Source organism: Rana temporaria, chromosome 9, assembly GCF_905171775.1.
Source record: "Rana temporaria chromosome 9, aRanTem1.1, whole genome shotgun sequence".
NCBI classification, from domain to species: domain Eukaryota; kingdom Metazoa; phylum Chordata; class Amphibia; order Anura; family Ranidae; genus Rana; species Rana temporaria.
This window is the reverse complement of record NC_053497.1, coordinates 892,729-919,755: the sequence shown is the minus strand read 5'-3', so window position 1 is coordinate 919,755 and position 27,027 is coordinate 892,729.

Here is a 27,027-nt window from a genome sequence, read left to right as displayed (position 1 = left end):
TTGGACAATTTGTGAGAGTCCCTGCTACCATATAAAGGGGGTTAAATGATTCTCAAAGAGTCTGTTTTAGAAAATTGTGTCTTATTTTATTTTTTTCTGGATTGGGTACTTCCGGATCGGGCTGGAAGCTTGAAAGTTCCAAAACAGTATTGGGTGGGACGGAGCCTTCAGTCCCGTGTCTGGACTTTGCTAGATGCCTACAGCCTGTGTGAGTGAACAGGTGGTCAGGACCAGAACTGAGCATAGTTCAGGGCAGTTACTGCCTTGGGGAGACAGAGCTCTGTCAGGAGTGCTGTTGGAGTTCCTGTTGGAGACTGCAAACCTTGCCAGGGGGATTCCTTGCCCAAGGACTGGACGAGTCTGGCCAGCTACCAGAGTCTGGAAGATCTAGATAGGGTCTGGGAGACTGAGGAAGCCGAGGAGGCTAGCTAGTCTATTGGGCGGAAGGGAATCCGGAGGGAGAAAGCTTGAGGTACTGGCAAAACCCTATCAAGAAGCCAAGTGGGCCCTGAGCAGTGAGGTGCTGCAACTAAGCCTAAGGGAGCCTGAGGAGCCAGTCAGGATTGCTGGGAGTTCCTGTTGGAGACGGCAACCCAATGCGAGGGGGGATTCCTTGTCCAAGGACCGGGAAAGTCTTGCCAGCTACCAGAGTCTGGAAGACCAAGAGAGGGTCTGGGAGACTGAGGAAGCCGAGGAGGCTAGCTAGTCTATTGGGTTGAAGGAGGGGAGAAAGCTTGAGGTGCTGGGAAAACCCTTTCAAGAGGCCAAGTGGGGCCTGAGCAGTGAGGTGCTGCTACTAAGCCTAAGGGAGCCTGAGGAGCCTGTGGTCAGGAAGAGTTGCTGGAATGTGAGTGAGTGAAAAACTTATATAGCGCTGCACATGCGAACTGAATCGCCTCTGGGCGCTCGTTTGTCCATTTCTCCTTTGAACGCAAAAGAGATGGGTTTTGATATTTCTCCTAAAGGCCAAGTGATTCTCCTCCAACCGAATGCTGGTTGGTAGAGCATTCCATAGTCTAGGGCCTTGGACCGCAAATCTTCGTTCTCCTTTGGACTTGTATCTGGCTTTGGGTATCTGGAGGAGATTTTGGTTGTAGCCAGGTAGACTAGTATTTTTGTTGGAGAAGACCCCTGAGTGGGAAATCTATGTTATCAAACTTACTACTAGAATTCAATTTAGTAAAAGTGGGCTACCAGGCCCTTAAATATAGTTCCGGTCTGGCATGTACTCTCTACTATTTTTTGCAAATTTGCAATATCCTTAGAGCACAAAATATTAAAAATAAAATTGTAATTTTGTGAATTTTTCTGCATAATATATAAATACTTTAGAATGATCAGTGCACTGGAAAACATACCCGCCATCATGGAACGGACAACATCATATTGTATAATCAGCGGTTCTCCTCCAACGTTCTGCAGTAGATGTTTTTCGTCACGAATTCGAGTCATGGGCCTTCACCTCATAGGGTTAAACGTACGTGTGAGCATACAAATGTATGTGCTTGGCATGCATGAGGCAGCGGTGTCATGTTCTGACACCGCCAAACAAGCCCCGCAGCAGTCATATTCCACCGAGAACCTTCATGCCGGAATGAGTGACATCTGACTGCTTGGTAATTGCTGACGGCGACTCCTGGAACTCACCTCCAATGATTGACCAAACGCAAATTATTCACCCAAAATACCGTCGGCCTCATTTAAAGTGCCAAATAATTAAAACACGCTCGTTGCCCGTTTCCTTAATTATTTCCTCGACAATAAAGCTTTGTAACAGTTTGGAGAGGTGCCTGGGGAGTGTCGCACGTTGAGTTTGTGGTCCACACTTCACGCTCGGCCCTACAGAAAGTTTCCAGTTTTTAGTGGAATCTTCAAACACAAATTTTATTAGCCGTACACCAATTTTATATCAGTGACGGGTTCTTATCGAACATTTGTAATTGTGCCTCTGTGTATGGTCATGTACCCAACTGGGTGATGAGCCTTGGCCTAGCCGATGCCAAGTACCTGAAGCAAAGGCGTAAGTAGAACTTTCAGGGCCCCCCGTGCTCCTGCCCCAGAGCCCTTTGCATCAATCCCAGGGCCCTAGCCACTGGTCCTGGGGTCCTTTCCCACTGTCCCAAGAAGTGAACCTTGTCATTTGGTCCCAGGGACCTTTCCATTGATCTCTGGGCCCTTTCCTCTGGTCCAAGGGTCCTTCTCTCTCAGCCCAGGGCCCTTCTCTCTCAGCCCAGGGCCCTTCTCTCTCATCCCAGGGTCCTTCTCTCTCATCCCAGGGCCCTTCTCTCTCATCCCAGGGTCCTTCTCTCTCATCCCAGGGCCCTTCTTTCTCAGACCAGGGCCCTTCTCTCTCATCCCAGGGCCCTTCTCTCTCAGCCCAGGGCCCTTCTCTCTCAGCCCAGAGCCCTTCTCTCTCAGCCCAGGGCCCTTCTCTCTTAGACCAGGGCTCTTCTCTCTCATCCCAGGGCTCTTCTCTCTCAGACCAGGGCTCTTCTCTCTCAGACCAGGGCTCTTCTCTCTCAGACCAGGGCTCTTCTCTCTCAGCCCAGGGCTCTTCTCTCTCAGCCCAGGACCCTTCTCTCTCAGACCAGGGCTCTTCTCTCTCAGACCAGGGCCCTTCTCTCTCAGACCAGGGCCCTTCTCTCTCAGACCAGGGCTCTTCTCTCTTAGACCAGGGCCCTTCTCTCTCAGCCAAGGGCCCTTCTCTCTCAGCCCAGGGCCCTTCTCTCTCAGCCCAGGGCCCTTCTCTCTCTGACCAGGGCCCTTCTCTCTCAGACCAGGGCCCTTCTCTCTCAGACCAGGGCCCTTCTCTCTTAGACCAGGGCCCTTCTCTCTCAGCCAAGGGCCCTTCTCTCTCAGCCCAGGGCCCTTCTCTCTCAGCCCAGGGCCCTTCTCTCTCTGACCAGGACCCTTCTCTCTCAGCCCAGGGCCCTTCTCTCTCATACCAGGGCCCTCCTCTCTCATCCCAGGGCCCTTCTCTCTTAGACCAGGGCTCTTCTCTCTCAGCCCAGGGCCCTTCTCTCTCAGCCCAGGGCCCTTCTCTCTCAGCCCAGGGCCCTTCTCTCTTAGACCAGGGCCCTTCTCTCTCAGCCCAGGGCCCTTCTCTCTTAGACCAGGGCCCTTCTCTCTCAACCCAGGGCTCTTCTCTCTCAGCCCAGGGCCCTTCTCTCTTAGACCAGGGCCCTTTCCTCTGGTCCAAGGGTCCTTCTCTCTCATCCCAGGGCCCTTCTCTCTCATCCCAGGGCCCTTCTCTCTCAGCCCAGGGCCCTTCTCTCTCATCCCAGGGTCCTTCTCTCTCATCCCAGGGCCCTTCTTTCTCAGACCAGGGCCCTTCTCTCTCATCCCAGGGCCCTTCTCTCTCATCCCAGGGCTCTTCTCTCTCAGACCAGGGCTCTTCTCTCTCAGACCAGGGCTCTTCTCTCTCAGCCCAGGGCCCTTCTCTCTCAGCCCAGGGCCCTTCTCTCTTAGACCAGGGCCCTTCTCTCTCAGCCCAGGGCCCTTCTCTCTTAGACCAGGGCCCTTCTCTCTCAGCCCAGGGCCCTTCTCTCTCATACCAGGGCCCTTCTCTCTCATACCAGGGCCATTCTCTCTCAGCCCAGGGCCCTTCTCTCTCAGCCCAGGGCTCTTCTCTCTCAGACCAGGGCCCTTCTCTCTCATCCCAGGGCCCTTCTCTCTTAGACCAGGGCTCTTCTCTCTCAGCCCAGGGCCCTCCTCTCTCATCCCAGGGCCCTTCTCTCTTAGACCAGGGCTCTTCTCTCTCAGCCCAGGGTCCTTCTCTCTCAGCCCAGGGCCCTTCTCTCTCAGCCCAGGGCCCTTCTCTCTCATCCCATGGCCCTTCTCTCTCAGCCCAGGGCCCTTCACTCTTAGACCAGGGCCCTTCTCTCAGCCCAGGGCCCGTATCTCTCAGCCCAGGGCCCTTCTCTCTCATCCCAGGGCCCTTCTCTCTCAGACCAGGGCCCTTCCCACTGATCATGGGGCCCTTTATTACCATTCCACTGCAGGACTCTTTCACATGTTCTGCAGCAGGCCTCCTTCCTGCTGTCGGGGTGAATCTTTTACTCTCATGCATCATGGGCCCCTGGACAAAGTAATGCTCTGGGGCCCCTACAATGATGACAGTGCAGGTAAACAGACATTAAGTAGGTAGGAGTCAGACTGCCTCCCCTTTGCATCTATCACTCTCAGTGCCATCATGGGGCCCCCAATTTCAGGGCAGTGTGGGCTCAATGACCAGCTGCTTTGGGTAAAGTGCAGGGGCCCCCCATGCAGCTGGGGCCCCTGGGCAGTGCCCAGGTGTGCCCTCTCATTAAGACAGCCCTGCTCTCATGTAAGACACAGGCCCCTGGAAGATGTTTAGTGAATGTCAGATTCACTGCTTTATAAATATATATATTATTATTATTATTATTATTATTATTATTATACATTTTTTAGTTTTAATAAATAAATAAGGATACATTATTTTTAATAATACCAATACTACTATTACAACAACTAATAATAATAATAATAATAATAATAATAATAATAATAATAATAATAATAATAAATATTTTTGTTTTTAATAAACAAATAATAATATATTATTATTAAAACTACTACTAATATAAAAAAAATATTTTATTAAATCAATAATAATGATAAATGATTACTACTACTAGTAGTAGTAATAATAATAATAAATATTTTTATTTTTAATAAAAAATAATAATACATTATTATTAACACTACTACTACTACTATTACTACTACTACTACTAATATTAAAATGTTTTATTTTTAATAAATTAATAATAATGATAAATGATTACTACTACTACTACTAATAATAATAATAATAATATTATCAAAATACCACTACTACTACTGCTACTACCAATAATAATAATAATAGTAATAACAATAATAATAATGATAATATCTAAATACCACCACTACCACTACTACTACTACTACTACTACTACTACTACTACTAATAATAATAATAATAATAATAATAATAAATATTTTTGTTTTTAATTTAAAAAAAAAATATTATTATTAAAACTACTACTAATATAAAAAAATATTTTATTAAATCAATAATAATGATAAATGATTACTACTACTAGTAATAATAATAATAAATATTTTTATTTTTAATAAAAAATAATAATACATTATTATTAACACTACTACTTCTACTAATATTAAAATGTTTTATTTGTAATAAATTAATAATAATGATAAATGATTACTACTACTACTACTACTACTAATAATAATAATAATAATAATAATAATAATAATAATAATAATAATAATAATAAAAACATGATTATCAAAATACCACCACTACTACTGCTGCTACTAATAATAATAATAATAATAATAATAATAATAATAATAATAATAATAGTAATAACAATAATAATTATAATAATAATAATAATAATGATAATATCTAAATACCACCACTACTACTACTAATAATAATAATAAATATATCACTACCAAAATACTATTGTGAATACTACCACCACCATCACAACTACTACTACTACTAATAATAATAATAATAATAATAATAATAATAATACTAATAACACTACTATCAAAATACTGCGACTACTACTGTTACTATGTTACTAAAAATAATAATAATAATACAACCAAAATACTACTGTGACTACTGCAAAAACTATGACTACTATGATTACTGCTGCTACTACTAATAATAATAATAATAATAATAAATCTTTTTATTTTTAATAAAAAATTAAATAATAGATTAATATTAACTCTAATATTAAAAAAAATCAATAATCAATAAAAATGATAAATGATTACTACTACTACTACTACTAATAATAATAAATATTTTTATTTTTAATAAAAAATTCAATAATACATTAATATTAACACTAATATTAAACATTTTTTTCAATAATCAATAAAAATGATAAATGATTACTACTACTGATAATAATAATGATAATAAAAATAATAACATTATTATCAGAATACCATTACTACTACTCATAATATTAATAATAATAATAATAATAATAATAATAATAATAATAATAATAATAATAATAATATCAAAATACCACCACCACTACTACTACTACTTCTAATAATAATAATAATATCACAACCAAAATACTATTGTGACTACCACAACTATAAAAACTACTACAATGATTAATGCTTCTACTACTTATAATAATAATAATAATAATAATAATAATAATAATAATAATAATAACAACAATAATAATAACATTACTATCAAAATACTGCTACTACTATTACTACTGTTACTAAAAATAATAATAATAATAATAATACAATTACAACTAAAATACTACTGTGACTACTGCTACTATAAAAACCAAGACTACTATGATTACTGCTACTAATAATAATAATAATAATAATAATAATAATAATAATAAATCATTTTTATTTTTAATAAAAAAATAAAAAATACATTATTATTAAAACTACTACTACTACTATTATTATTATTTTTATATATATATATAAAAAATCAATAATAATGATACATGATTACTACTACTAATAATAAAAAATATCAATAATAATAATAAAATATATCAATAAGAACATTAATAAAAAAGATCAGACTTTTTTTTTTTTTTTATATCATAAAACTAATTTGGGGACTTGTACTTTTCGGGGATCGCCGACCGTAAAATCTGTAATTGCGTTTTTCTCCGTCGTTTTTTTGCGGCAAAATCAATTTGGCCGAAGTCACCCGGCTCATCACTTTTATGATAAAAAGTATCAAAGGGGCAAAACAGAAAAGTAGAAGATAAAGCGCGGGGGTCTCTTCCCCCCACAGGATCTGATATTTGATGTTTAATGGATAAAACGTGTGTGTTTGAGGCTGAGGGTCTGTGACAGGTCCCCTTTTTCCCCTCCTCCCCTCCCCTGCAGCAGGAGGATCTGGGGACCGGGGGGGAGGGACCGGGGGGTTGTGTTGGCACAGACTGGAGGAAGTCATTAGCGGCCGTCCTGCTTCTCCGCACTCCGCCGTGACTCACCGCTGTGGAGCGGCATGTCAAGCGGCGCTGGCCGGGCGCAGACTCGGCCGTCTGGTCGGGTCGCTGGGGAGAGACGAGAAAAGGAGGTCACTCGATCACGCTGCTTGGAAATCGATCGACGCTTAACACCCGGATCAGGAGACGCCGGCCGGACGCAACTTCTCAGGGAGACATTGAGATAAAATTCAAGAGAAAACTCAACCCAAATAAAATAAATGAAAACTAACAAGTAAAAAATAAAATAAAAAATTGAGTTTTAATTTCCCCAAAATATTAAAGAAATGTCAAAATTTTGACAAACGGTCAGCGGGTGAGGAGACACGCCCATTTCTAGGGCTCACGGCGCCGCTGCCCCCCCCCCCACCTCCAACATAATAAGACACTGCACCCGGGGCAGCTTCCCCTCCTGCCCCCTTCAATATATAAAGACACTGCACCCGGGGGAGCTTCCCCTCCTGCCCCCTCAACACATAAAGACACTGCACCCATCTGCCCCTCCTGCCTCCCCCCCAATTTTTTTTTAGAAATTGCACCCAGGGCAGCTTCCCCTCCTGCCCCCCAAAAAATACATAAAATCACTGCACCCAGGGCAGCTGCCCCCCCCCCCCAATATAAAGAAAATGCACCTCTTGTTCCCACCAACATATATAAGCTCTGCACCCAGAGCAGCTGCCCCTCTTATCCCCCCAACATATAAAGCCACTGCTATCAGGGCAGCTGCCCCTCTTGTTCCCCAACGTATAAAGACACTGTTTCCAGGGCAGATTACCCTCCTGCCCCCCCACCCAACACATAAAGACACTGCACCCAGGACTGCTGCCCCCCCCCCAAAAAACATAAAGAAACTGCACCCAGAGCAGCTGCCCCCCAATATAAAGAAAATGCACCTCTTGTTGCCACCAACATATATAAGCTCTGCACCCAGAGCAGCTGCCCCTCTTATCCCCCCAACATATAAAGCCACTGCTACCAGGGCAGCTGCCCCTCTTGTTCCCCCCCCCCACCCAACACACAAAGACACTTCACCCAGGACTGCTGCCCCCCCCCCAAAAAAAACATATAGAAATTGCACCCGGGGCAGCTTCCCCTCCTGCCTCCTCCAATATATAAAGTCACTTCACCCAGGGCAGCTGCCGCCCACCCCCAAATATAAAGAAAATGCACCTCTTGTTCCCACCAACATATATAAGCTCTGCACCCAGAGCAGCTGCCCCTCTTATCCCCCCAACATATAAAGCCACTGCTACCAGGGCAGCTTCCCCTCTTGTCCCCCCCAACATAAGCCACTGCTACCAGGGCGCTTCCCCTCTTGTCCCCCCAACATAAACCACTGCTACCAGGACAGCTGCCCCTCTTGTCCCCCCCCCACCCAACACATAAAGACACTGCACCCAAGACTGCTCCCCCCCCCAAAAAAAAACATAATGAAATTGCAACCGGGGCAGCTGCCCCTTCTGCCTCCTGCGATATATAAAGTCACTTCACCCAGGGCAGCTGCCGCCCACACCCCCAAATATAAAGAAAATGCACCTCTTGTTCCCACCAACATATATAGACTCTGCGCCCAGGGCAGCTTCCCCTCTTGTTCCCCCCAACATATAAAGACACTGGGCCAGATTCATGTACCTTTACGGCGGCGTAACGTATCCCCTTTACGTTACACCGCCGCAAGTTTTCATCATAAGTGCTTGATTCACAAAGCACTTGCGTGTAAACTTGCGGCGGCGTAGCGTAAAGCCGTCCGGCGCAAGCCCTCCTAATTCAAATGAGGCGTGTACCATTTAAATTAGGCGCGTTCCCGCACCGAACGTACTGCGCATGCTCCGTTTTGAAATGACGTCGCCCCGACGTAATGTTTTGAACGGCGACGTGCGTTACGTACTTTCGTATTCCCGGACGACTTACGCCAAAAAAAAATGTGAAATTCGACGCGGGAACGACGGCCATACTTTAACATGGGCTGTCTATTGTTACACCACCTAAATAGCAGCCGTAACTTTGCGACGCGAAAAGCCGACTAGCGACGACGTAAGAGAATGCGACGGCCGCGCGTACCTTCGTGGATCGCCGTAAACAGCTAATTAGCATACCCGACGTGGAAAACGACGCAAACTCCACCCAGCGGGCGCCGAAGTATTGCATCCTAAGATCCGAAGGCGTACGCCTGTCGGATCTTAGCCAAATGCCGTCGTATTTTTGTGAATTACAAATAAAGATACGACACGGCAAATTTGAAAGTACGCCGGAGTATCAGCAGATATCAGCAGATACTCTGGCGTACTGTTACTGTAAATCTGGCCCTGTGTTTCTAGGCAGCTGCCCCTTCTGCCTCCCACCCAACACATAAAGACGCTGTACCCAGGACTGCTGCCCCCCCAAAAAAAAACATAAAGAAACTGCTCCCGGGCAGCTGCCCCTCCTGCCCCCTCCAATAAATAAAGTCACTGCACTCAGGGAAACTGCCCTCCCCCCAAAAATATAAAGAAAATGCAACCAGGGCAGCTGCCCCTCTTGTTCCCACCAACATATATAAACACTGCACCCAGGGCAGCTGCCCCTCTTGTCCCTCCAATATTTAAAGCCACTGCTACCATGACAGCTTCCCTCCTGCCCCTCCAACATATAAAGACACTGTACCCGGGGCAGCTGCCCCTCTTGTCCCCTCCAACATATATAAACACAGCACCAAGGGGCCTCTCCATCCCAAAAACACATAAAGAAAGTGCACCCAGGGCAGCTTCCCCATTTGTTTCCTCCAATATTTAAAGACACTGCGCCCAAGACAGCTGCCCCTCTTGTGCACCCAACATATAAAGCCACTGCACCCAGGGCAGATGCCCCCTCCACCCAATACATAAAGACACTGCACCCAGGGAAGCTGCCCCCCCACCCAATATATAAAGACACTTCACAAAGGGCAGCTGCCCCCACCCAATATATAAAGGCACTGCACCCAGGGCAGCTGCCCCCTCCACCCAATACATAAAGACACTGCACCCAGGGCAGCTGCCCCCCCACCCAATACATAAATACACTGCACCCAGGGAAGCTGCCCCCCCACCCAATATATAAAGACACTTCACCCAGGGCAGCTGCCCCCCCACCTAATATATAAAGACACTGCACCCAGGGCAGCTGCCCCCCACCCAATACATAAATACACTGCACCCAGGGCAGCTGCCCCCCCACCCAATATATAAAGACACTGCACCCAGGGCAGCTGCCCCCCACCCAATACATAAATACACTGCACCCAGGGCAGCTGCCCCCCCCCCACCCAATATATAAATACACTTCACCCAGGGCTGCTGCCCACCCACAGAATATATAAAGACACTGCACCCAGGGCAGCTGCCCCCCCCCACCCAATACATAAATACACTGCACCCAGGGCAGCTGCCCCCCCACCCAATATATAAAGACACTTCACCCAGGGCAGCTGCCCCCCACCCAATACATAAAGACACTTCACCCAGGGCAGCTGCCCCCCACCCAATATATAAAGACACTGCACCCAGGGCAGCTGCCCCCCCCCACCCAATATATAAAGACACTGCACCCAGGGCAGCTGCCCCCCACCCAATATATAAATACACTGCACCCAGGGCAGCTGCCCCCCACCCAATACATAAATACACTGCACCCAGGGCAGCTCCCTTCCCACCCAATATATAAAGACACTACACCCAGGGCAGCTGCCCCCTCCACCCAATACATAAATACACTGCACCCAGGGCAGCTGCCCCCCCACCCAATACATAAAGGGCTAGATTCAGGTACAATTGCGCTTTTTTTACGGAGGCGCAGGGCAACGTTTTTGCCCTGCGCCCCCGCAAATTTACTGCGCTGCCCTTGATTCATGGAGCAATAGCTCCGTCGGGAAACTTTCCCGGTGTGCATTGCGGCAAATGACGTCGCAAGGACGTCATTTGCTTCAAAGTGAACGTGAATGGCGTCCAGCGCCATTCACGAATCACTTACGCAAACTACGTAAATTTGAAATTTCGCGACGTGGGAATGACGGGTATACGTAACATTGGCTGCCCCTGCTAATAGCAGGAGCAGCCTTACGCAAAAAACGCCGTACGGAAACGACGTAAACTGCGTACGCAGGGCTCGCGTAACGTTGTGAATCGGCGTTAGTATGCAATTTGCATACTATACGCTGAGCACAACGGGAACGCCACCTAGCGGCCATCGCAAGAATGCAGCCTAAGATATGACGGCATAAGAGCCTTATGCCGCGCATATCTTAGGCTGTAGTCGGCGTAACGAGGTTCCTGAATCAGGAGCATTCGTTACGCCGGGGCAAGTAAGCAATTGTGCTGCGTAACTATGGTTACACAGGCGCAATTGCTTCTTGAATCCAGGCCAAAGACACTGCACCCAGGGCAGCTGCCCCTCCTGCCCCCACCCAATACATGAAGGTCAGCAGCCCCTTCTTCATTGTCATGGGCGGCTCCATGCTTTATTAGTGTTTCCACACAACTGCCATTTACATCCATGTGAGGCTGAGGCCCGTTACATTGTTATATATACATTGTGACTATATTGTGTATATATAATCACACACAGTCTATACATTGTAACTGTTTTTTACGCCGGGGGTTTTGCTGACACATTAAATGTGAATAATTTTCCTCTTCCATCAATACGAAGAGACGCGGCGCCTCAACATTTCCAGAGAGTGTGAGTGTGAAGAACGATGGAGGATAACAAAGCGCGGGGCGGGGGGGGGTTCAGGCGAAGGGAACGGCGAGGTCCTCAGCGATGGCGGATAACAAAGCGCGGGGGGCGGGTTCAGGCGCAGGGTACGGCGAGGTCCTCAGCGATGGAGGATAACAAAGAGCGCGGGGGGCGGGTTCAGGCGCAGGGTACGGCGAGGTCCTCAGCGATGGAGGATAACAAAGAGCGCGGGGGGCGGGTTCAGGCGAAGGGGACGGCGAGGTCCTCAGCGATGGAGGATAACAAAGAGCGCGGGGGGGGGGGCGGGTTCAGGCGAAGGGAACGGCGAGGTCCTCAGCGATGGAGGATAACAAAGAGCGCGGGGGGCGGGTTCAGGCGCAGGGTACGGCGAGGTCCTCAGCGATGGAGGATAACAAAGAGCGCGGGGGGCGGGTTCAGGCGAAGGGGACGGCGAGGTCCTCAGCGATGGAGGATAACAAAGCGCGGGGGGCGGGTTCAGGCGAAGGGGACGGCGAGGTCCTCAGCGATGGAGGATAACAAAGCGCGGGGGGCGGGTTCAGGCGCAGGGTACGGCGAGGTCCTCAGCGATGGAGGATAACAAAGAGCGGGGGGCGGGTTCAGGTGAAGGGGACGGCGAGGTCCTCAGCGATGGAGGATAACAAAGAGCGCGGGGGGCGGGTTCAGGCGCAGGGAACGGCGAGGTCCTCAGCGATGGAGGATAACAAAGAGCGCGGGGGGCGGGTTCAGGCGCAGGGGACGGCGAGGTCCTCAGCGATGGAGGATAACAAAGAGCGCGGGGGGCGGGTTCAGGCGCAGGGGACGGCGAGGTCCTCAGCGATGGAGGATAACAAAGAGCGCGGGGGCGGGTTCAGGCGAAGGGGACGGCGAGGTCCTCAGCGATGGAGGATAACAAAGCGCGGGGGGGGGGGCGGGTTCAGGCGCAGGGGACGGCGAGGTCCTCAGCGATGGAGGATAACAAAGCGCGGGGGGGGGCGGGTTCAGGCGAAGGGAACGGCGAGGTCCTCAGCGATGGCGGATAACAAAGAGCGCGGGGGGCGGGTTCAGGCGCAGGGTACGGCGAGGTCCTCAGCGATGGAGGATAACAAAGAGCGTGGGGGGCGGGTTCAGGCGAAGGGGACGGCGAGGTCCTCAGCGATGGAGGATAACAAAGCGCGGGGGGCGGGTTCAGGCGAAGGGGACGGCGAGGTCCTCAGCGATGGAGGATAACAAAGCGCGGGGGGCGGGTTCAGGCGAAGGGGACGGCGAGGTCCTCAGCGATGGAGGATAACAAAGAGCGCGGGGGGCGGGTTCAGGCGAAGGGAACGGCGAGGTCCTCAGCAATGGAGGATAACAAAGAGCGCGGGGGGCGGGTTCAGGCGAAGGGTACGGCGAGGTCCTCAGCGATGGAGGATAACAAAGAGCGCGGGGGGCGGGTTCAGGCGAAGGGAACGGCGAGGTCCTCAGCGATGGAGGATAACAAAGAGCGCGGGGGGCGGGTTCAGGTGAAGGGAACGGCGAGGTCCTCAGCGATGGCGGATAACAAAGCGCGGGGGGCGGGGGGGGTTCAGGCGAAGGGAACGGTGAGGTCCTCAGCGATGGAGGATAACAAAGAGCGCGGGGGGCGGGTTCAGGCGAAGGGGACGGCGAGGTCCTCAGCGATGGAGGATAACAAAGAGCGCGGGGGGCGGGTTCAGGCGAAGGGAACGGCGAGGTCCTCAGCGATGGAGGATAACAAAGCGCGGGGCGGGGGGGGTTCAGGCGAAGGGAACGGCGAGGTCCTCAGCGATGGCGGATAACAAAGCGCGGGGGGCGGGTTCAGGCGAAGGGAACGGCGAGGTCCTCAGCGATGGAGGATAACAAAGAGCGCGGGGGGCGGGTTCAGGCGAAGGGAACCGCGAGGTCCTCAGCGATGGAGGATAACAAAGAGCGCGGGGGGCGGGTTCAGGCGCAGGGTACGGCGAGGTCCTCAGCGATGGAGGATAACAAAGCGCGGGGGGGGGCGGGTTCAGGCGAAGGGAACGGCGAGGTCCTCAGCGATGGAGGATAACAAAGCGCGGGGGGCGGGTTCAGGCGAAGGGAACGGCGAGGTTCTCAGCGATGGAGGATAACAAAGCGCGGGGGGCGGGTTCAGGAGAAGGGAACGGCGAGGTCCTCAGCGATGGAGGATAACAAAGCGCGGGGGGCGGGTTCAGGCGAAGGGAACGGCGAGGTCCTCAGCGATGGCGGATAACAAAGCGCGGGGGGCGGGTTCAGGCGCAGGGTACGGCGAGGTCCTCAGCGATGGAGGATAACAAAGCGCGGGGGGCGGGTTCAGGCGAAGGGGACGGCGAGGTCCTCAGCGATGGAGGATAACAAAGAGCGCGGGGGCGGGTTCAGGCGAAGGGGACGGCGAGGTCCTCAGCGATGGAGGATAACAAAGCGCGGGGGGGGGGGCGGGTTCAGGCGAAGGGGACGGCGAGGTCCTCAGCGATGGAGGATAACAAAGCGCGGGGGGCGGGTTCAGGCGAAGGGTACGGCGAGGTCCTCAGCGATGGAGGATAACAAAGCGCGGGGGGGGGCGGGTTCAGGCGAAGGGAACGGCGAGGTCCTCAGCGATGGCGGATAACAAAGCTCGGGGGGCGGGTTCAGGAGAAGGGTACGGCGAGGTCCTCAGCGATGGAGGATAACAAAGCGCGGGGGGCGGGTTCAGGCGAAGGGTACGGCGAGGTCCTCAGCGATGGAGGATAACAAAGCGCGGGGGCGGGTTCAGGCGAAGGGTACGGCGAGGTCCTCAGCGATGGCGGATAACAAAGCGCGGGGGGCGGGTTCAGGCGCAGGGTACGGCGAGGTCCTCAGCGATGGAGGATAACAAAGCGCGGGGGGCGGGTTCAGGCGAAGGGAACGGCGAGGTCCTCAGCGATGGCGGATAACAAAGCGCGGGGGGCGGGTTCAGGCGAAGGGTACGGCGAGGTCCTCAGCGATGGCGGATAACAAAGCGCGGGGGGCGGGTTCAGGCGAAGGGAACGGCGAGGTCCTCAGCGATGGCGGATAACAAAGCGCGGGGGGCGGGTTCAGGCGAAGGGAACGGCGAGGTCCTCAGCGATGGAGGATAACAAAGCGCGGGGGGCGGGTTCAGGCGAAGGGAACGGCGAGGTCCTCAGCGATGGCGGATAACAAAGCGCGGGGGGCGGGTTCAGGCGCAGGGTACGGTGAGGTCCTCAGCGATGGCGGATAACAAAGCGCGGGGGGCGGGTTCAGGCGAAGGGAACGGCGAGGTCCTCAGCGATGGCGGATAACAAAGCGCGGGGGGCGGGTTCAGGCGAAGGGAACGGCGAGGTCCTCAGCGATGGAGGATAACAAAGCGCGGGGGGCGGGTTCAGGCGAAGGGAACGGCGAGGTCCTCAGCGATGGCGGATAACAAAGCGCGGGGGGCGGGTTCAGGCGCAGGGTACGGTGAGGTCCTCAGCGATGGCGGATAACAAAGCGCGGGGGGCGGGTTCAGGCGCAGGGTACGGTGAGGTCCTCAGCGATGGAGGATAACAAAGCGCGGGGGGCGGGTTCAGGCGAAGGGAACGGCGAGGTCCTCAGCGATGGCGGATAACAAAGCGCGGGGGGCGGGTTCAGGCGCAGGGTACGGTGAGGTCCTCAGCGATGGAGGATAACAAAGCGCGGGGGGCGGGTTCAGGCGAAGGGAACGGTGAGGTCCTCAGCGATGGCGGATAACAAAGCGCGGGGGGCGGGTTCAGGCGCAGGGTACGGCGAGGTCCTCAGCGATGGCGGATAACAAAGCGCGGGGGGCGGGTTCAGGCGCAGGGTACGGCGAGGTCCTCAGCGATGGAGGATAACAAAGCGCGGGGGGCGGGTTCAGGCGCAGGGTACGGCGAGGTCCTCAGCGATGGCGGATAACAAAGCGCGGGGGGCGGGTTCAGGCGCAGGGTACGGCGAGGTCCTCAGCGATGGAGGATAACAAAGCGCGGGGGGCGGGTTCAGGGTACGGCGAGGTCCTCAGCGAAGGAGGATAACAAAGCGCGGGGGGCGGGTTCAGGCGAAGGGAACGGCGAGGTCCTCAGCGATGGAGGATAACAAAGCGCGGGGGGCGGGTTCAGGCGCAGGGAACGGCGAGGTCCTCAGCGATGGAGGATAACAAAGAGCGCGGGGGGCGGGTTCAGGCGAAGGGAACGGCGAGGTCCTCAGCGATGGAGGATAACAAAGCGCGGGGGGCGGGTTCAGGCGAAGGGAACGGCGAGGTCCTCAGCGATGGAGGATAACAAAGCGCGGGGGGCGGGTTCAGGCGCAGGGTACGGCGAGGTCCTCAGCGATGGAGGATAACAAAGCGCGGGGGGCGTGTTCAGGGTACGGCGAGGTCCTCAGCGATGGAGGATAACAAAGCGCGGGGGGCGGGTTCAGGCGCAGGGAACGGCGAGGTCCTCAGCGATGGAGGATAACAAAGCGCGGGGGGCGGGTTCAGGCGAAGGGTACGGCGAGGTCCTCAGCGATGGCGGATAACAAAGCGCGGGGGGCGGGTTCAGGCGAAGGGAACGGCGAGGTCCTCAGCGATGGCGGATAACAAAGCGCGGGGGGCGGGTTCAGGCGAAGGGAACGGCGAGGTCCTCAGCGATGGAGGATAACAAAGCGCGGGGGGCGGGTTCAGGCGCAGGGAAGGGCGAGGTCCTCAGCGATGGAGGATAACAAAGCGCGGGGGGCGGGTTCAGGCGAAGGGAACGGCGAGGTCCTCAGCGATGGCGGATAACAAAGCGCGGGGGGCGGGTTCAGGCGCAGGGTACGGTGAGGTCCTCAGCGATAGCGGATAACAAAGCGCGGGGGGCGGGTTCAGGCGCAGGGTACGGTGAGGTCCTCAGCGATGGAGGATAACAAAGCGCGGGGGGCGGGTTCAGGCGAAGGGAACGGCGAGGTCCTCAGCGATGGCGGATAACAAAGCGCGGGGGGCGGGTTCAGGCGCAGGGTACGGTGAGGTCCTCAGCGATGGAGGATAACAAAGCGCGGGGGGCGGGTTCAGGCGAAGGGAACGGTGAGGTCCTCAGCGATGGCGGATAACAAAGCGCGGGGGGCGGGTTCAGGCGCAGGGTACGGCGAGGTCCTCAGCGATGGCGGATAACAAAGCGCGGGGGGCGGGTTCAGGCGCAGGGTACGGCGAGGTCCTCAGCGATGGAGGATAACAAAGCGCGGGGGGCGGGTTCAGGCGCAGGGAACGGCGAGGTCCTCAGCGATGGCGGATAACAAAGCGCGGGGGGCGGGTTCAGGCGCAGGGTACGGCGAGGTCCTCAGCGATGGAGGATAACAAAGCGCGGGGGGCGGGTTCAGGGTACGGCGAGGTCCTCAGCGATGGAGGATAACAAAGCGCGGGGGGCGGGTTCAGGCGAAGGGAACGGCGAGGTCCTCAGCGATGGAGGATAACAAAGCGCGGGGGGCGGGTTCAGGCGCAGGGAACGGCGAGGTCCTCAGCGATGGAGGATAACAAAGAGCGCGGGGGGCGGGTTCGGGCGAAGGGAACGGCGAGGTCCTCAGCGATGGAGGATAACAAAGCGCGGGGGGCGGGTTCAGGCGAAGGGAACGGCGAGGTCCTCAGCGATGGAGGATAACAAAGCGCGGGGGGCGGGTTCAGGCGCAGGGTACGGCGAGGTCCTCAGCGATGGAGGATAACAAAGCGCGGGGGGCGGGTTCAGGGTACGGCGAGGTCCTCAGCGATGGAGGATAACAAAGCGCGGGGGGCGGGTTCAGGCGCAGGGAACGGCGAGGTTCTCAGCGATGGAGGATAACAAAGAGCGCGGGGGGCGGGTTCAGGCGAAGGGAACGGCGAGGTCCTCAGCGATGGCGGATAACAAAGCGCGGGGGGCGGGTTCAGGCGCAGGGAACGGCGAGGTCCTCAGCGATGGAGGATAACAAAGAGCGCGGGGGGCGGGTTCAGGCGCAGGGTACGGCGAGGTCCTCAGCGATGGAGGATAACAAAGCGCGGGGGGCGGGTTCAGGCGCAGGGTACGGCGAGGTCCTCAGCGATGGCGGATAACAAAGCGCGGGGGGCGGGTTCAGGCGCAGGGTACGGCGAGGTCCTCAGCGATGGAGGATAACAAAGCGCGGGGGGCGGGTTCAGGGTACGGCGAGGTCCTCAGCGATGGAGGATAACAAAGCGCGGGGGGCGGGTTCAGGCGAAGGGAACGGCGAGGTCCTCAGCGATGGAGGATAACAAAGCGCGGGGGGCGGGTTCAGGCGCAGGGAACGGCGAGGTCCTCAGCGATGGAGGATAACAAAGAGCGCGGGGGGCGGGTTCAGGCGAAGGGAACGGCGAGGTCCTCAGCGATGGAGGATAACAAAGCGCGGGGGGCGGGTTCAGGCGAAGGGAACGGCGAGGTCCTCAGCGATGGAGGATAACAAAGCGCGGGGGGCGGGTTCAGGCGCAGGGTACGGCGAGGTCCTCAGCGATGGAGGATAACAAAGCGCGGGGGGCGGGTTCAGGGTACGGCGAGGTCCTCAGCGATGGAGGATAACAAAGCGCGGGGGGCGGGTTCAGGCGCAGGGAACGGCGAGGTTCTCAGCGATGGAGGATAACAAAGAGCGCGGGGGGCGGGTTCAGGCGAAGGGAACGGCGAGGTCCTCAGCGATGGAGGATAACAAAGCGCGGGGGGCGGGTTCAGGCGCAGGGAACGGCGAGGTCCTCAGCGATGGAGGATAACAAAGAGCGCGGGGGGCGGGTTCAGGCGCAGGGTACGGCGAGGTCCTCAGCGATGGAGGATAACAAAGAGCGCGGGGGGCGGGTTCAGGCGAAGGGAACGGCGAGGTCCTCAGCGATGGAGGATAACAAAGCGCGGGGGGCGGGTTCAGGCGAAGGGAACGGCGAGGTCCTCAGCGATGGAGGATAACAAAGCGCGGGGGGCGGGTTCAGGCGCAGGGTACGGCGAGGTCCTCAGCGATGGAGGATAACAAAGCGCGGGGGGCGGGTTCAGGGTACGGCGAGGTCCTCAGCGATGGAGGATAACAAAGCGCGGGGGGCGGGTTCAGGCGCAGGGAACGGCGAGGTTCTCAGCGATGGAGGATAACAAAGAGCGCGGGGGGCGGGTTCAGGCGAAGGGAACGGCGAGGTCCTCAGCGATGTAGGATAACAAAGCGCGGGGGGCGGGTTCAGGCGCAGGGAACGGCGAGGTCCTCAGCGATGGAGGATAACAAAGAGCGCGGGGGGCGGGTTCAGGCGAAGGGAACGGCGAGGTCCTCAGCGATGGAGGATAACAAAGCGCGGGGGGCGGGTTCAGGCGAAGGGAACGGCGAGGTCCTCAGCGATGGAGGATAACAAAGCGCGGGGGGCGGGTTCAGGCGCAGGGTACGGCGAGGTCCTCAGCGATGGAGGATAACAAAGCGCGGGGGGCGGGTTCAGGGTACGGCGAGGTCCTCAGCGATGGAGGATAACAAAGCGCGGGGGGCGGGTTCAGGCGCAGGGAACGGCGAGGTTCTCAGCGATGGAGGATAACAATGAGCGCGGGGGGCGGGTTCAGGCGCAGGGTACGGCGAGGTCCTCAGCGATGGAGGATAACAAAGAGCGCGGGGGGCGGGTTCAGGCGAAGGGAACGGCGAGGTCCTCAGCGATGGAGGATAACAAAGCGCGGGGGGCGGGTTCAGGCGCAGGGAACGGCGAGGTCCTCAGCGATGGAGGATAACAAAGAGCGCGGGGGGCGGGTTCAGGCGCAGGGAACGGCGAGGTCCTCAGCGATGGAGGATAACAAAGAGCGCGGGGGGCGGGTTCAGGCGCAGGGTACGGCGAGGTCCTCAGCGATGGAGGATAACAAAGAGCGCGGGGGGCGGGTTCAGGCGAAGGGAACGGCGAGGTCCTCAGCGATGGAGGATAACAAAGCGCGGGGGGCGGGTTCAGGCGAAGGGAACGGCGAGGTCCTCAGCGATGGAGGATAACAAAGCGCGGGGGGCGGGTTCAGGCGCAGGGTACGGCGAGGTCCTCAGCGATGGAGGATAACAAAGCGCGGGGGGCGGGTTCAGGGTACGGCGAGGTCCTCAGCGATGGAGGATAACAAAGCGCGGGGGGCGGGTTCAGGCGCAGGGAACGGCGAGGTTCTCAGCGATGGAGGATAACAAAGAGCGCGGGGGGCGGGTTCAGGCGAAGGGAACGGCGAGGTCCTCAGCGATGGAGGATAACAAAGCGCGGGGGGCGGGTTCAGGCGCAGGGAACGGCGAGGTCCTCAGCGATGGAGGATAACAAAGAGCGCGGGGGGCGGGTTCAGGCGAAGGGAACGGCGAGGTCCTCAGCGATGGAGGATAACAAAGCGCGGGGGGCGGGTTCAGGCGAAGGGAACGGCGAGGTCCTCAGCGATGGAGGATAACAAAGCGCGGGGGGCGGGTTCAGGCGCAGGGGACGGCGAGGTCCTCAGCGATGGAGGATAACAAAGCGCGGGGGGCGGGTTCAGGGTACGGCGAGGTCCTCAGCGATGGAGGATAACAAAGCGCGGGGGGCGGGTTCAGGCGCAGGGAACGGCGAGGTTCTCAGCGATGGAGGATAACAATGAGCGCGGGGGGCGGGTTCAGGCGCAGGGTACGGCGAGGTCCTCAGCGATGGAGGATAACAAAGAGCGCGGGGGGCGGGTTCAGGCGAAGGGAACGGCGAGGTCCTCAGCGATGGAGGATAACAAAGCGCGGGGGGCGGGTTCAGGCGCAGGGAACGGCGAGGTCCTCAGCGATGGAGGATAACAAAGAGCGCGGGGGGCGGGTTCAGGCGCAGGGAACGGCGAGGTCCTCAGCGATGGAGGATAACAAAGAGCGCGGGGGGCGGGTTCAGGCGCAGGGTACGGCGAGGTCCTCAGCGATGGAGGATAACAAAGAGCGCGGGGGGCGGGTTCAGGCGAAGGGAACGGCGAGGTCCTCAGCGATTTCGTATTCCTCTCCGCTCCTCACCCCTCCGAGTTCCTCTGAGTCGGGGAAGTGGACCTGTCATCAGATAGATGTTCCCAGTGAAGCGCAGCATGATCGGTGTGTGACCCTTATTACCCCTCACAGATCGCAGTACTCCCCCTGAAAGGACGGCGCCATCTTTGTTCAGGTATCATCCATCATCTACGTTCTGGACTGACATGCAGGATCGGAGGTGACACAATCATTTAAATCCTGTGCAGTTCCTGGCTGTGTTCACAAATGTCTCACACAGATCAGCCCCTGCTGAAGTCTTTTACTTTGTTACAATGTTGCAGTCTCATCGCTGGAGAGGAGACTAAGGAAATGCTTCCTCCTGCCGGCAGCAGACTTATGAGATCACCTGAGTCCAGGGTAAGTCACCGGAGGAGAGGAGACTAAGGAAATGCTTCTACCTGCCTGCAGCACACTGATGAGATCATCTGAGCCTAGGCAAAGTCACTGGGGGAGAGGAGACTGAGTAAATGCTTCCTCCTGCCTGCAGCAGACTTATGAGATGATCGGAGTCTAGGGAAAGTCACCAGAGGAGAGGAGACTAAGGAAACGCTTCTTCCTGCCTGCAGCAGACCGATGAGATCACCTGAGTCTAGGGAAAGTCACTGGGGGAGAGGAGACTGAGGAAATACTTCCTTATGCCTGCAGCAGACCAATGAGATCCCCTGAGTCTAGGCAAAGTCACTGGGGGAGAGGAGACTGAGGAAACTCTTCTTCCTGCCTGCAGCAGACCGATGAGATCACCTGAGTCTAGGGAAAGTCACTGGGGGAGAGGAGACTGAGGAAACGCTTCTTCCTGCCTGCAGCAGACCGATGAGATCATCTGAGTCTAGGGAAAGTCACTGGGGGAGAGGAGACTGAGGAAATGTTTTCCTCCTGCCTGCAGCAGACCAATGAGATCACCTGAGTCTAGGGAAAGTCACTGGGGGAGAGGAGACTGAGGAAATGTTTTCCTCCTGCCTGCAGCAGACGAATGACATCACCTGAGTCTAGGGAAAGTCACTGGGGGAGAGGAGACTGAGGAAATGTTTTCCTCCTGCCTGCAGCAGACGAATGACATCACCTGAGTCTAGGGAAAGTCACTGGGGGAGAGGAGACTGAGGAAACGCTTCTTCCTGCCTGCAGCAGACCGATGAGATCATCTGAGTCTAGGGAAAGTCACTGGAGGAGAGGAGACTGAGGAAATACTTCCTCTTGCCTGCAGCAGACCAATGAGATCATCTGAGTCTAGGGAAAGTCACTGGTGGAGAGGAGACTGAGGAAATGCTTCTTTCTGCCTGCAGCAGACCGATGAGATCACCTGAGTCTAGGAAAAGTCACTGGGGGAGAGGAGACTGAGGAAATGTTTTCCTCCTGCCTGCAGCAGACGAATGACATCACCTGAGTCTAGGGAAAGTCACTGGGGGAGAGGAGACTGAGGAAACGCTTCTTCCTGCCTGCAGCAGACCGATGAGATCATCTGAGTCTAGGGAAAGTCACTGGAGGAGAGGAGACTGAGGAAATACTTCCTCTTGCCTGCAGCAGACCAATGAGATCATCTGAGTCTAGGGAAAGTCACTGGTGGAGAGGAGACTGAGGAAATGCTTCTTTCTGCCTGCAGCAGACCGATGAGATCACCTGAGTCTAGGAAAAGTCACTGGGGGAGAGGAGACTGAGGAAATGTTTTCCTCCTGCCTGCAGCAGACCAATGAGATCACCTGAGTCTAGGGAAAGTCACTGGGGGAGAGGAGACTGAGGAAACGCTTCTTCCTGCCTGCAGCAGACCAATGAGATCACCTGAGTCTAGGGAAAGTCACTGGGGGAGAGGAGACTGAGGAAATGTTTTCCTCCTGCCTGCAGCAGACGAATGACATCACCTGAGTCTAGGGAAAGTCACTGGGGGAGAGGAGACTGAGGAAACGCTTCTTCCTGCCTGCAGCAGACCGATGAGATCACCTGAGTCCAGGAAAAGTCACTGGGGGAGAGGAGACTGAGGAAACACTTCTTCCTGCCTGCAGCAGACCGATGAGATCACCTGAGTCTAGGGAAAGTCACTGGAGGAGAGGAGACTGAGGAAATGCTTTCCTCCTGCCTGTAAGCTCACAGTGTGCGGTGAAATCAGAGGAAGACATTTCAGTCCAGTAGAGGAGCCGTACGAGAGTGACGGGGAGGTCGGAGGTCGGATTTAAACACAGCGATCTGAGGAAACCCAAGTAGAGGGGTGTTACGTTACTAAGGGGCTCTAAACATGGCCTGGGGTCTTCTCGCTAATCCCGAGTGGGACCGACCACCGCGCTATTTCCATACAAGCCCGTCCTGCGGTGGAACGGGTCACCTCCCTGATTAGTTACATGTTAGCTAAACATCGGCATTTATGTGGCTCTGTTCATGCGCAGTCACGCGTTTCACCTTCTCACTGGATTTTCACACGACACTCGTCAGCGACCAACAAACTCTGACAGCCCCCAACGTGCCCCCAACGTGCCCCCAACGTGCCCCCAACGTGCCCCCAACATGCCCCCAACGTGCCCCCAACGTGCCCCCAACGTGCCGACGGTTCCAAAAATCCAATGCCATCCGCTTTCTTACCCTCAGCGAAGGTTCCTAAAGGGTTAACCCAAATGCCCATGGAAGGTTTGTGTCAGTTCACCCACTCATACCCTCATGGAAGGTTCTCATAGGTTCACCCATACCCTCATGGAATGTTCCAATAGGTCACCCATACCCTCCTGGAAGGTTCTCATAGGTCCACCCATACCCTCATGGAAGGTTCTCATAGGTTCACCCATACCCTCTTGGAAGGTTCTCATAGGTTCACCCATACCCTCATGGAAGGTTCCTATAAGTCCACTCATACCCTCATGGAAGGTTCCTATAGGTCCACCCATGCCCTAATGGAAGGTTCCTATAGGTTCACCCATACCCTCCTGTAAGGTTTGCATAGGTCCACCGATACCCTCATGGAAGGTTCTCATAGGTCCACCCATACCCTCATGGAAGGTTCTCATAGGTCCACCCATACCCTCATGTAAGGTTCCTATAGGTCCACCCATACCCTCATGGAAGGTTCACAGAGGTTCACCCATACCCTCATGGAAGGTTCTCATAGGTTCACCCATGCCCTCCTGAAAGGTTCTTATAGGTCCACCCATACCCTCATGGAAGGTTCCTATAGGTCCACCCATACCCTCATGGAAGGTTCTCATAGGTCACCCATACCCTCATGGAAGGTTCTCATAGGTCACCCATACCCTCATGGAAGGTTCGCATAGGTCCACCCATACCCTCATGGAAGGTTCGCATAGGTCCACCCATACCCTCATGGAAGGTTCTCATAGGTTCACCCATACCCTTCTGGAAGGTTCTCATAGGTCCACCCATACCCTCATGGAAGGTTCTCATAGGTCACCCATACCCTCCTGGAAGGTTCCTATAGGTTCACCCATACCCTCCTGGAAGGTTCTCATAGGTTCACCAATACCCTCATGGAAGGTTCTCATAGGTCACCCATACCCTCCTGGAAGGTTCTCATAGGTTCACCCATACTCTCATGGAAGGTTCTCATAGGTTCACCCTTACCCTCATGGAAGGTTCTCATAGGTTCACCCATACCCTCCTGGAAGGTTCCTATAGGTTCACCCATACCCTCCTGGAAGGTTCTCATAGGTTCACCAATACCCTCATGGAAGGTTCTCATAGGTCACCCATACCCTCCTGGAAGGTTCTCATAGGTTCACCCATACCCTCATGGAAGGTTCTCATAGGTTCACCCTTACCCTCCTGGAAGGTTCTCATATGTCACCCATACCCTCATGGAAGGTTTGTATAGGTTCACCCATACCCTCATGGAAGGTTCACAGAGGTCCACCCATACCCTCCTGAAAGGTTCATATAGGTCCACCCATACCCTCCTGAAAGGTTCATATAGGTCCACCCATACCCATGGGCGTCCGCTCCATAGGGCAAGGGGGGGCAATTGACCCCCCCTGGAAAATCGAGAAGGTGTTGAAGACTAATGACACCCCTCCGCGACTGAAGCAGTGACAGCGCCGCGGTGACAGGCTGGTTAGAACAGGGAGAGAGAGGCGAGCTGTTGGCCATGGTGTTGCAAGGGGGGGGGGCAGGGGGTGGTCTGGTGCGAGGTGACGCCACACAGAATTATCTCAGGATCTTTTTCACACTGCCAGCTGGCCGCGTTATCGGAAAGGCGCCAGCTAAAAAGCGGCGCTTTACCATCGTTTTAGCTGCGCTATTAACCCCCGCTAGCATTTGAAGAAAGGGTTAAATGCGACTGTGTATCGCTGCTGCCGAAGCGCCCTCCCCAGAAAATATTTCAGCGGACGCCCATGCCCATACCCTCATGGAAGGTTCTCATAGGTCCACCCATACCCTCATGGAAGGTTCTCATAGGTTCACCCATACCCTCCTGGAAGGTTCTCATAGGTCACCCATACCCCCCTGGAAGGTTCTCATAGGTCACCCATACCCTCATGGAAGGTTCTCATAGGTCACCCATACCCCCCTGGAAGGTTCTCATAGGTTCACCCATACCCTCATGGAAGGTTTGTATAGGTTCACCCATACCCTCCTAGAAGGTTCTCATAGGTCACCCATACCCTCATGGAAGGTTCTCATAGGTTCACCCATACCAGGGCTGGACTGGGACAAAAATTTGGCCCTGGACTTCATCCCGACTGGCCCACTTTGACAGGTCTCTCCCATGGCGACCGGACAACTCCCACCCCCCCCCCCGGCCACCCAAGCCCCCTCTCCCCCTTCACTAGCCACTAGCCCTTCTACTTTATTAGAGTAGAACGGCTGGTACTGGTACTCTTATAGGCAGTACCAGTGGGGAAGAAAAAAAAAAACCCAAAGGTTGACGCTGCGCTGATAATAATTAGTGATAAAAAATGCTGAATGTTGATGTGAACAAACAGAGAGAAAATAGCTGCTAGCACTAAATTGTGTACAACAAATTAAAAGACATAAAAATAAAAAACAGTGCAGCGCTAATAATGATGCTTAAATACAATTGAATAAAAGTGCAAACAAAAGTCCTTTCTAAAATGAATCAGAAAAAGATAAGGATGATATTAAGTGTATAAGAGATAAAGGTCCATTTGAAAGCCCAAAAATTAAAGTGACTCAATCCAGTGTTCTTTCCTGTATCAGAAAGTTCCTTAAATAACCAAATGTGATAAATTCTTGATTGCTGTGAAATGGTGTTCACCCATGCATTCGTGAGATAGGGTTAACCGCTTACCAGAGGTAAAGACTGTTTTCCACCAGTCTTATAGAGCCTATGGGAAGTCAGGTCTCCCAATACCTTTTCAGTAGTAATGAAACTCAGCATTCAATCCGGGTGTCATAAAATGGAACAGAAAAACTTCTCATAGTGCATAACGTTTAAACCAAAGAAATAAGTTTAATAAGTATTGCACTTACAGTTATGTTGCCAAAAACTGCATAACGGTGGACAAAATGAAAAGCGCCTCAGCTGTAGTGTTCCGATGCTCCTCGCTACTCAATCTGCAACCACGGCCAGCGTTCAGGACGGAACGCGATGACGTCACGGCACCCTACAATCGTTTCGTCGCAAAAGGACTTCTACGGGGGATTAGCCGGCTAGAAATGAGGAACTCCCAGGCCATAGCTGTTGAGTCAGCTGTCTGTCCCCTCCCCCCATGCTCCTCTGTCATCCCCCCTGCTCCTCTGGTCCTCCCTCTGCTTCTTTGTTCCCCCCAGGTGAGAGCTGCGGGGAGGGAGAGACAGAGGAGCGGAGGGGGGCAGCAGTCCGCTGTCACTGAAGCCGGCCCACTGAGCCATCGGCCCACCGGGAAACTCCCTGTAGTCCCAATGGCCAGTCCATCCCTGACCCATACCCTCATGGAAGGTTTACAGAGGTCCACCCATACCCTCATGGAAGGTTCTCATATGTTCACCCATACCCTCATGGAAGGTTCGCATAGGTCACCCATACCCTCATGGAAGATTCACAGAGGTCCACCCATACCCTCCTGGAAGGTTCACATAGGTCCACCCATACCCTCATGGAAAGTTTGTCAAGGTTCATAAAGGTCCACCTATACCTTCATGGATGGTTCAAAGAGGTCCATCTATACACTCATTGATGGTTTGCAGAGGTCCACCTATCCCTCATGAAAGGTTTGTAGTGGTCCACCTATACTCTATTGGAAGGGTCTTAGAGAATAGAGAGTCACCTATATCCTCATGTTGGGATCATGTTCACCCATAACCTAATCTTGGGTTCAGAGAGGCCCACCTATACCCTCATGTATGGTACGTAGACATCCACCTATACCCTCATGGATGGTTCGGAAAGATCCACCTATACCCTCATGAAGGGTTCGGAGAGGTCCACCTATACCCTCATGGATGGTTCGTAGAGGTCCA